The 11,264-nt window shown below is 35.0% G+C and overlaps 1 long non-coding RNA gene across 3 annotated transcripts; it reads left to right on the forward strand.

Annotated features, from left to right (window-relative positions):
- The first annotated feature begins 7,136 nt into the window (after positions 1-7,136).
- LOC106778819 lies at positions 7,137-9,327 on the forward strand. Of its 3 annotated transcripts, none has more exons than XR_002666285.1 (3): positions 7,137-7,772; positions 7,867-8,778; positions 8,853-9,327. It is a non-coding gene; the product is annotated as an uncharacterized LOC106778819 (long non-coding RNA). The 3 variants fall into 3 exon arrangements; XR_001377110.2 differs by having other exon boundaries at positions 7,867-8,784; positions 8,888-9,326; XR_001377111.2 differs by having other exon boundaries at positions 8,888-9,326.
- The last annotated feature ends 1,937 nt before the right edge of the window (positions 9,328-11,264 follow it).

An 11,264-nucleotide genomic window follows, 5' to 3' on the forward strand; every position in this document is an offset into this window, starting at 1 on the left:
CTTTAGCCCTATCTACTTTCTTAAATACTACTAGGCAATACTGAAGTTGCCTTGAAAAGTAGTATTAATTTGATAGCTTCAACGACAGCTTATCAGGAATATAAGAGAAACACAAGCAACCAAATATCTTTAAATTAAACAGCTCAGGTTTGTAACCGTACCATGCTTCAAAAGGCGTTCTCTGTTGTAAAGCTTTTGTTGGTAGTTTATTGAGTAAAAACACTGCAGTATTTACAGCCTCTGCCTAGAATTTTTTAGGCAAATCTTTGTCATGAAGTAAGCACCTAGCCATCTCCATAATTGTCCGATTTTTCCTTTCTACGGTGCCATTTTGCTGAGGTGAATAAGGGGTTGTAAGCTGGTGTTCTACACCTGTATCTTCACAAAACTTGTTAAATTTTTTGGAAGTATATTCAGTTCCATTGTCAAATCTGATCATCTGCATTTTGCACTTGCTTTGATTTTCCACCAAAGTTTTAAACTTCCAAAAAATGTCAACAACTTCATATTTAAACTTCATAAAATATATCCAACGCATTCTTGTCATGCCATCAATGAAAATAATATAATACCTACTGCCATTCAATGATGGTGTGCTCATAGGACCTCCAACATCTGTATGTATCAATTGTAGATTTTGTATAGCCCTCCAAGTCTTGTTTTGTGGAAATGGGAGTCTTGTTTGCTTTCCATACTGACAAGCAATGCATGTAGGAAATTCTTCTATATTAGGTAAGCCTTTGACCATGTTATTCTTCTTCATGAATATTAGAGCACTATGGTGAAAATGGTCCAATCTTTTATGCCAAAGTATTGTATTGCTGACCTCTTTGTGCACTGCAGCATGTTCTTCACTCATGAAGTCCAAAGCAAATCTTTTTCCTTTCATTCTAACTTTAAATACTTCATTACCTGCTGAATCTTTGATTATGCAGTTTTTATCTTCAAACAACGCCTTATAACCTTTTTCAAGCAATTGAGGAACACTCAACAGGTTTTGGTTAATTTCTGGAACATATAAAACATCTGAAATTAGTTTCAAACCTGTTTGACCTTTAATTGCCACTGTTCCTTTGCCTTTTACTGCAATATATGCTCCATTACCTACTCTGACTTTAGAAAGTGCAGTTTTGTCAAGTTCTTTAAAGAGCTCTCGATCATAAGTCATATGATTTGTGCAACCACTGTCTGTGAGCCAACTTTCTGTGGACCTATTGGCAGTAAAGCATGTAGCAGCAAACAATTGTTCCTCTTGTAGTTGATCCTCAGCAACCTTAACTTCTCCTTGTTGTTGATGAGATTTGCAAATCTTTACCATGTGCCCTAGCTGCCCACACTTATGAAACTTTACATCACATCTCCACTAGCACCTTTTTTGTGGATGATTGGTTTTTTTACAATGAGGACAAAGTGGAAAAACCTGATTATTATTACTCTTGTTGATCTTGTTTAATCTTCCAGGTTTGGTATCATTGTTCTACTTCTTTTTCTGTTTGTTGCCATTGCTCTGGAATTGGACTTGAAAAGCACCCTCCACAGATCCTTTTTGCCTCATAAGTCTTCTTTGCTCTTGGGCCTGTAAGGCATGCGGCACCTCTGCCAAAGTGATCTTAGATAGATCCTTTGTGTTCTCTAGGGTAGCTATAGAAGCTTCATATCTTTCAGGTACTGATACAAGAATGTTTTCAACAATTCTTGAATCAGAAAAAGCAGTGCCCAACAATCTTACTTTATTGGCAATGCCAAGCAACGTATTTGAGTACTCTTTGATGGTGTCTGATTCTTTCATTCGCTGCAACTCAAATTCTCTCATTAAATTCAATACTTTCATGCTTCTAATTCTCTCATCTCCTGCATATTCTTCCTTCAAGTAATCCCAAATTGCTTTTGCTGTGTTGTGAGACATGATCGTGGTGAAAATTATGTTTGAAACACCAGAAAATAAACATGCCTTTGCCTTTGATTTCCTGGTTTTTTTCTCCTTGTAGGTTTTCATCTGGGTTATAGTGGGGTTGTCGGGCAGCGGAGCAATTTCGTAATCCTCCTCCACTGCTTCCCAAAGATCCAAAGCCTCTAGGAAGTTCTGCATTTATATGGCCCAGAGATCATAGTTATCTTCATCAAAGATAGGAGGAGCAACTTGAGAGAAACTTGTTTCGGCATCCATTTCAGGTCCCGTAAGATGTAGCTCTAGATACCAATTTATAGGTTATTTTATTGAAGGAAAGGTTGAGAAAGTGGAACCGAGGAATATAAAACTGCTTGATATTTTATTGAGGAGTGCAATTGCTTTTATAAAGCAAATAAGTGAACGTAAATGTACGAAAATGTTGGCCTCTATAACCACTAACAAACTAGTGCTCTAAGTGCCTAGAAAATAGCAAATAAATCCTACTAGTCAACATGACTTTTATTTTCCTAAAAAATAGCATAACATATAATTTTAATTTTTTAATTTTCAATAGTCATTAATCAACAATAATTATGCCGCACTTTGGATCATGATTGACTTTGCCTCCGCCTCGCACTCATCTTCCAAGAGAAAGACCCTTGTTGCCTCCAAACCCCCCACAACGCCAGCCCCCTTTTTCGATCTCCAACTCGTCGCCATCATTGTCAAAGTTTCGAAAGGTTCTCTACCATTCCGGCGACAACAGCGACGTGGTGTTACTTGCTTTTGTTACAAATACTACGATTTGCTTCAAGGCCATTCAGGAGTTCAGGTTACTATAGTGGAAAGTTTACTCCCTTAAGTTTCTCAACATTTGCCTCATCTATTATGCGGCCATCCACAATGTCACGTAACCGACCTTCCTTCATTGAAGAATGGAAGTGAATTTCTAGGTTTCTATGAGCCTCTGGCCTTTCAAAAGAGAATGTCTTCTCTCTTGTTAGTAGTTCGGCTAGGATAACTCCAAAATTATAGACATCACTTCTCTCTATTAATTGGCTTGACTTGAAGTATTCTGGATCAAGATACCCGATGTACCCAACACAAAAGTGGTTAATTGAGTTCGATCAAGAGGAATAATCTTTAAAGCTCCAAAATCAAAAACTTTTGCAGTGAGATTGTGATCAAGTAGTATGTTTAAAGTTTTCACATCTCTATCTATGATTGGTGCATGGGTAGCAATATTTATAGTATCTGTAATCTTATTTTCCTTGCGAGTCTTAAGGTTTGCTTTGATTATGGATGCTCGTAAACAGTTCCATTAGTAACGAATTCATAAACAAGTAAGGGAATCTCTATCTCTAAACAACATTCCAAGAGTTTCACCATATTTCTATGGTTGATTTGACAAAGCAGAATCACCTCATTGATGGAATGCTCAATTTGGTTTGGGTTACTAATTCTGGACTTTTTTATTGCTACAATTCTATTGTCAGCTAATATTCCTTTATAAATTGTTCCCTCCCACCTTCGCCCAAGACCATATCTTCATTGAAATTGTTGGTGGCCTCTTTCAGTTCTTCCACTGTAAATATTTTTGTCAATTCATTTGATCTATTTTACCTGCCTATTTTTGGTTGTAATAACAGGCTACTGTTTAGTTGAAAAAAATGTTCTTTAACACATCCGCTTCCATTGATCTTCCCATCTTCGTATCCATTTAGATAAGAACAACTGTAGCTCCCTGCTGGACTGTTAATGGATTTTGATTTCCCCTTTATACAAATGTGGGATTCCATAGTGCATTCATCAACATCTAAAAGATAATTAACGAGTTTTAAAGAAAAAAATGTTCACAATTTGTGTATAGTTTGCCATTAATTTGTGCACTTGATAACAATTGTATAATGGAACAAGAAATACGAAATAATTAACACTCCGATTTCAAAATGAATGATGTTTTAGCACAAAATAAGTTTATTATATAAATTTTATCCTTAAATAAAAACTAATGTAGTAGGATTTTAATATTGTGTGCATAATAAAGCTAATTTTATAAAATTGATTGTTATATAAAAAGACATTAAAAATTATTAGAAGGGCAGAATATAGAGACCTCAACAACCATATGGTAGGTAAGGATTTCCTTGAAAACCAGTGAAGCATTTACCAGATCCCACTTTTGCATTGTGACATTCATTGTACTTTGACTTACACGCATAGCTTGAAGAATTATTCTGAGCAGCTGGGCACCTGTTCCCCACTACCCAATCCACAACCACAAGAAACCAGTTGTTTCTGTTAAAATTAATGAAATGTGTCATAGAGGAATTATTGGCACTGTCCTTCACCAAAAATGTGTAACCACATGGGTAGGACTAAAATGGCTTGCTAAAGCTATTGTTGAAGATATTTGCAGAACAAATGTAGTCGAATGTCGGTAGCATTTGTTGGATTGTAGTCTTGCAACAAAAAGTGTCAGAGCATGACTCGACGTATCTTCTCTCATTCCCACCGCTATTTGTACATGGACATGCACGAAGTAGTAGGGTATAGTCCTTCGAATTTTGAAGCTCAATCATATAATACTCATGTCGTATCATCACCCAATACAGTTAGCTTATTTTGTTTGGATGATAGGTGAAAAGGTGTGGGGAACACGATGATCAAAGCATCCTTCACTGATTCTCCAATATTGTTAGCGACACAACTTGTGAGAACTGGCCATGAAACGTGAAGTTAGTCGTCGAGTGATATGTCCAACAACCATACCTTTTTATTAGTAGTAGAATTGAAGAATGGAATGGGTGGTGAAAGGCCTTGGTTGCAAATGATGAAAAATGAGGTGTTGAAAGAATAGAGCTTAGTCAGGTCAAAGGGAAAGGGAATGCTAACATTGCCACACTTTGTTGGGTAGTTTGGCTTTGTCATATGTTCGGTTTTAGCAGTGGATGCTTCTGCTGAAGTGAGGAGCACAACAATATTTCATTATGTGTATGGTGATTTCACTATTTCAACATGCTTTTAATGAGAATAATCAACTACTACAAAAAAGTGCATAGATAACACTTTTTTTTGTCATAGATAGCGCTTTTTAGGCGTTATCTATGTAAGGTGATTTCATTATTTTAACATGCTTTTAATAAGAATAACCAACTACTACAAAAAGTGCATAAATAATGTTTTTTTTTTGTCATAGATAGTGTTTTTTAAGAGTTATCTATGACAACGTTATCTATTATAGATAGTGTTTTTAAAAAAAGTGTTATTTATTGGTGTCTGACAATAGATAACGTTTTTTTTTTTAAAAAACACTATCTATTGTTAACTGAAAATAGATATTGTTATGCTCCTCACTGCAGCAGTTGTTGCCACTAAAACCCAACCTATGACAAAGCCAAATTGCCTAAAAAGTGTGGCACCGTTAGCATTCCATTTTCCTTTGTCCTGACTAAGCTCTGTTCTCTCAACACCAAATTTCTCATCATTTGCAACCACAACCTTTCACCACACATTCCATTCTTCAATGCTACAAGTAATAAAAAGGTACGGGTGCTAGACATCTCACTCGACGGCCAATTTCACGTTGCATTGCCGATTCTCATAAGTTGCGTCGATAAAAAGACAGTTGAATCAATGAAGGATGCTTCAATCATCATGTTCCCCACACCTTTTCACCTATCATCCAAGCAAAATAAGCTAACTGTATTAGGTGATGACACGACAAGAGTAGTATATGATTGGGCTTCAAAATCTGGAAGACTATACCCTACTACTTCATGTGTGTCCATGTACAATAGTGGTGAGAATAAGAGACGATACGACGAGTCATGCTCTGACACTTTTTGTTCCGAGACTACAATCCAACAAAGGCCATCTACATTTGGCTACATTTGTTCTGCAAATATCTTCAACAATAGCTTCAGCAAGCCATTTCAGTGCTACCCATGTGTTGCAACCGATGTCGCGACGGAACGATGGTCCAAAAAAAGAAAACGGTTTGAAAAAGATATTTGGAGTCGCCACCATAGTTTATTATGAAAAACTATGAAAAAACCATAAAATGATAAGGCATGGTTTGTGAAAACCAGATTCCAGGTTCGGGAGTCAGTTATATGTAGGGAATGTATTAGCATCCTACAACGCCTGCCTTAAGGTACCTTTAATTAAATATGCGAATGTGATGTGGTTTTCCAAATGTTTAACTATCCCCAAAAAGGATATTATAAAGAAACAAAATATATTTTTTAGTTTTTTAGGAAGTTGTTGAGAGAATTTGTTTGGAAAAGATTTGGATTTTTGGGAAGTGAACCTGACAAGGACTAGCCTTGCTCCTACATATCTCCACCTTGGATGAAGAATCAAGGATCACGTAGTTCTGGCTGAGAGATTGTTTGTTTGTAAATGAAGATGTTTTTAGTTTTTGAAGATTTTATATTTTTTGGTATTTTTTGTAAAAGAAAGAGAAAATGTTTTTAACACAAGGACGATGCGAGCGATCACATATGTACTTAACCTTTAAAACATGTTTTGGTATTATTTTTTTGAAAAAAAAAAGAAAGAAAAAATGTTTTTAGCACAAAGACGACGCTAGCGATTACACATGTGCTTAACCTTTAAAACATTTTTTGGTATTTTTTTATAGAGAAAGAAAAAAAAAGTTTTTAACACAAGGACGGTACGAGCGATCACACATGTGTTTAACCTTTAAAACATTTTTTTTATTATTTTCTAAAAGAAAGAGAAAAGATTTTTAGCACAAAGACTATGCGAGTGATCACACATGTGTTTAACCTTTAAAACAGTTTTTGGTATTTTTTTTATAAAAGAAAGAGAAAAAGTTTTTAGCACAAGGATAATGCGAGTGATCACACATGTACTTAACTTTTAAAACATTTTTTAGTATTTTTCTAAAAGAAAAAGAAAATGTCTTTAACACAAGGACGATGCGAACGTTCACACATGTGTTTAACCTTTAAAAATATTTTTTATTATTATTATTTTTTTATTTATATATTTAAAAAGTAGATAAATATTTAAAATAAAAAAGAGAAAGAAAAAATATAAAATAAAAATAAAAATAAAAATAGAATAAAAAGATAAATAAATAAACATGAAAATAAAATAAAAAGTAAAAGAATAAAATAAAATAAATAACAACAAAATAATAAAATAAAATAAAATAAAAAGGTGCAGTGCTTAAATAAGAAAAGGGATTGTAGATCAAACTTAGTACTAATAACTGACTGGGCCCTAGTGGAAAAGGGGGTGAGAAAATGAAACGGAGGGCTGCAAGGAGGTAAAAGGTTTTTTCTTTCATAAAACCGAGTGGGCTCAAAGAGAAGTGCGGCTTAGTAAAGACAGGGGTGCGGAAAAAGGTTTTTATGTTTTATTTTGGTTTTTTAAAAAGAAAAAAAAAAGGTGAAAGGAAATAGATCTGGCCCAATGATTCTCAGCGGGTTCTCTCCTTCCTATCTCGTTCTGCCATTTCACTCAAATGAGACTCAAGTCTCTTCCCTGAGAAACCCCCAGAGGACTCACTTCCGCCACTCACGCACACTGCCGCCATCGTCGAAGCCGACGACCACAAGCCGTGTGCCAAGGCCGCTCCGGTGACGCTGCTCGCCGGCGGAGTCGTCGCCAGCCACCAGGTTTTCTCCCTTCCCTCCTCGCCCGAGAGAGAAGCACCGTGCTCCTTCACGGCTCGTCTTCGCCGCTTCAACAAGGCCGGTCGCCTCCGCCGTCCACGTCGGAGGAATCCGCGTCGTGTACGGCAGTTCAGCCTCTACTTTCTCTCTCTTAAACCCAGGAGACCCTTGATCCTACCGCGACCAACAGAGGGGCTGCCGCCACTCCCCTCTCCGACTCTCACAGCCCTACGGTAAATCCCCTTCTCTTGGCGTCAACCTAATTCCAGATAAGCGGAGACTAAATATGGTTTTTTATTTCTGGTGTGTATGCATTTCTTGTTCAAGGATTCGGTTCCTTCGTTGATGAGGTGAACAGAGGCATGAAGGCTTAGCTTCATTATCTGGTTTGGCTATTGGGGTTTTTGGTGGTTGATGGGTGAACATGGGCTGTCGGCGTTGACAGGGAATGGAGGAAACAGAAGAGCTGAGGCAAATTTGGTTTTCGGTTTGTTGAGATGATGTTGTATCTGCAGAGAACGGGCTACTGGAATTTGGGCTACGATGCAGAATATCGATTTGTAGGTTTGGGTTTGTGATCAAAGGTGTGAAGATTCCGGACTTGCACCGTTTCTTCCTTGCAGGTTTAGACAGGATGATGGAGTGGGACTATGCGGTAGCGATCAGGAAATGCGGCCCGACGGCTATCAATGATTCAAAGCGAGACTGGGATTGGGGGAAATGGTTGATGATTATGCCAAAAGGATGAATGGTGGTGGTTTGCTCGAGAAGACAAATTTTGAATAAAATGGCATGGGATTTGTAATCTGATTCCAGCTTGTTTGTTTGTTTAACACAGGTGGAAGGCTTCTCGAGATTGAGGGTGGCTACATCAGATGCTACTACCCAGATACCTACGGCTTGCAAGGAGAAAAGACCACTTCTGTTTTATGTTTTCTTTTGTTTTGTATGAGAACTGATATGAAAGGAGAATACATCTGATTCTGCCTATGTTTTCTTCTTACAATTTTCTGGAATGTTTTCTGGGTGTAAGTAAAGAGGGTGTTGGAGTCTTGATGTTGGGGATATATACCTATGTTCCATTGTTATTTATATGTGATGAATCTCACAGGCATTGAAAATGCAGTTTGATAAAAAGATGAAACCACAACCAAGACAACCACCATTATAAATAGTGATCAAACATCATTCGTTTATCTCCATGCATGCATAAGGAAAGCATACATCCAAAGAGCTTAGGTATAGGTATATGAGGACTTACCTCCGCATCTTCAAGACTTTTCTTTTGACTCTACTCTCTCTGGCTCTCTTAGACTGGATTTTCTTCGGATTGCTCAAACCCTCGCAGGCGCTGGAGATATAGGTTGAAGGCAAATGGTTCACGGATGACAAAGAAGCTCTCAAGTGGTGATGATCGGTGATGGTGGTGAGTCTCCAATGCTCAAGCTCCGTTGGTGAGGTGCTGGAAGTGAATCATCTGGTGAAGGTCCTCTCTCAGGCGTGGTAATATCCGACCTCCTCCATATCACTCTCCCAGCTGGCTTTGAGGACCAACCTTTAGCATCTTGTTACAGGGGAACAGCCTTCTATATTAAAGCATGCAATGAGCTATTACGTTGTACAATTGTTATTAAAACATCACTTATTTCGAAACCGGAGTGTTAATTATTTCGTATTTCTTGTTTCACTGTACAATTGTTATCAAGTGTACAAATTAACGACAACATATACACAAATTGTGAACATTTTTTTATTTAAAACTCGTTAATTATTGTTAGATGTTGATGAATGCACTGGATGTGTTAGCATGAGTAACCGCAAATAGATTTCTAATTTCGTTTAGAATTTTAAATAAGTGCTTTTCTTTTTTGGCGTTTCATTTAAGTCTTTATTTTCTTAAAATTGAATTAAATATGACTTTTTCGTCAAATTGAAATGACGTCGTTAAAAAAGATATCTTGATAGTATAGTTTTTTATTACGTGAATGTGACTGAATTGTATTTTTTTTTAATTTTTGAATTAAAAAATGAAGTATACTCTGTATATTTCATAATATCACATAATAAAAAATTACACTATCAACATATATTTTTTAACGGTGTCATCTCAATTTGATGGAAAGACCCTATTTGATTTAATTTTATAAAAATAAGGACTAAATTGAGATGTCGAAAAAGAAAGAAATCTATTTGAAATTCTGAATGAAAATAGAAAAATATTGAAACATTTAATCCGCAAAATAATATCTTTTGTGAGTATAGAAAATAACAAAGTCACTAAAATACCCTCAAAGTGTTATAATATTAATATATTCAACTTTTGTACAAGCACAAACAACGCAACTAGTAGATTGGCAATTGCTAGTGCACTGCACATGACACTATGAGATCGATCGTAATCTTAAGATATGAATTATGCAATATAATCTATCGTTAGGAGACATAACAGGTAGATGACTTGGAGAAATAATTTTAGCACGATCGAAATAAATGAAAGACTACTTTGTTTCGCAGGAGGAGATTACACTAAAAAGGAATTACTGTTGAAAATTAAATTATACCTTAAATAAAAATATAGAAAGTTGAAAATGAAGAGGATAATGAATCCCACTGCCTACATTTATGTTTAAATCATTGGCATGCTTAATATGTCTAATTAGAAATGCACAGACATTTTAGTTTCAATATGATTGGTACTAAGAATTAACGTATGAGAAGTCAGTGTAAAACAAAAAAAGTTGTTCCATATAAAATGTTCTGAAAAATCGTAAAAGAATCAAATTAATCATTTATGTTTTGAAGATAATTTAATGTCTTTAGTAGACCATATAAAATGATTAATTCATATATTAATAGGTGTAAAATGTTTTAAATGCATAACTTAAACAATATTTAATTCATTTCTACTGTAGTTTTAATTAAAAAAAGTCAGAAATTAAACAATTTCTTACAAAAAAAATTATTTTAATAAGTTTTCATTTTATAATTTTTGTCTTATCTAATTTTATCTAATTTTCATAAGCATAATGACATATAAAAGAATTGGTAATTCGTCTGAAAAAAATCAGAAACACTCGCTATTAAACAATTTCTTACAAAAAATAATTTTATAATGAATTTTCATTTTATAATTTTTGTCTTATCTAATTTTCACAAAACATCAGAAGGAATTTGTAATTGGCATGAAGGTTTTTTAAGAGATGACGATTCAACATCTGCAGAAGATGAAATTAGAGAGGTTGGTGAAGATGATGAAATTGAAGAGATCTTGAATGAACCTTTGCCTGAAGACAAATATGTCAATGACTCAACTCTTTACAAAGATGAATTGTTTAACTACTAGTATTTCTAATTTTTTTTTAAGTTGGATCTACCATAGGATGATAAAGAAAAGGTTGGAGTTAAAGAAATGAAAGAGAAATGATTGAGAGGAATGAAAGAGATGAGTAAAGATTTGGAGATTTTTTTTTTTTTTAGTTTTGAGAATGAAAATTATTTAAATATCCTTGATCTGAATCCATGATATATGAGAGTATTTTTGTCTACTATAATTCGGTACACATTGTTAAAACGTACCAACTGAAAAACAGGAGTACGCGTGTTAACAAATCCATATATATATATATATATATATAATGGTTTTCATCAAACAATATTTATATTTTTTTACTGTTTTAAATAATATTTTAGAATTGACATTGAAACTAAAACATGTAAAATAATTT

The sequence above is a fragment of the Vigna radiata genome, unplaced genomic scaffold (assembly GCF_000741045.1).
Source record: "Vigna radiata var. radiata cultivar VC1973A unplaced genomic scaffold, Vradiata_ver6 scaffold_184, whole genome shotgun sequence".
Taxonomy (NCBI): Eukaryota; Viridiplantae; Streptophyta; class Magnoliopsida; order Fabales; family Fabaceae; genus Vigna; species Vigna radiata.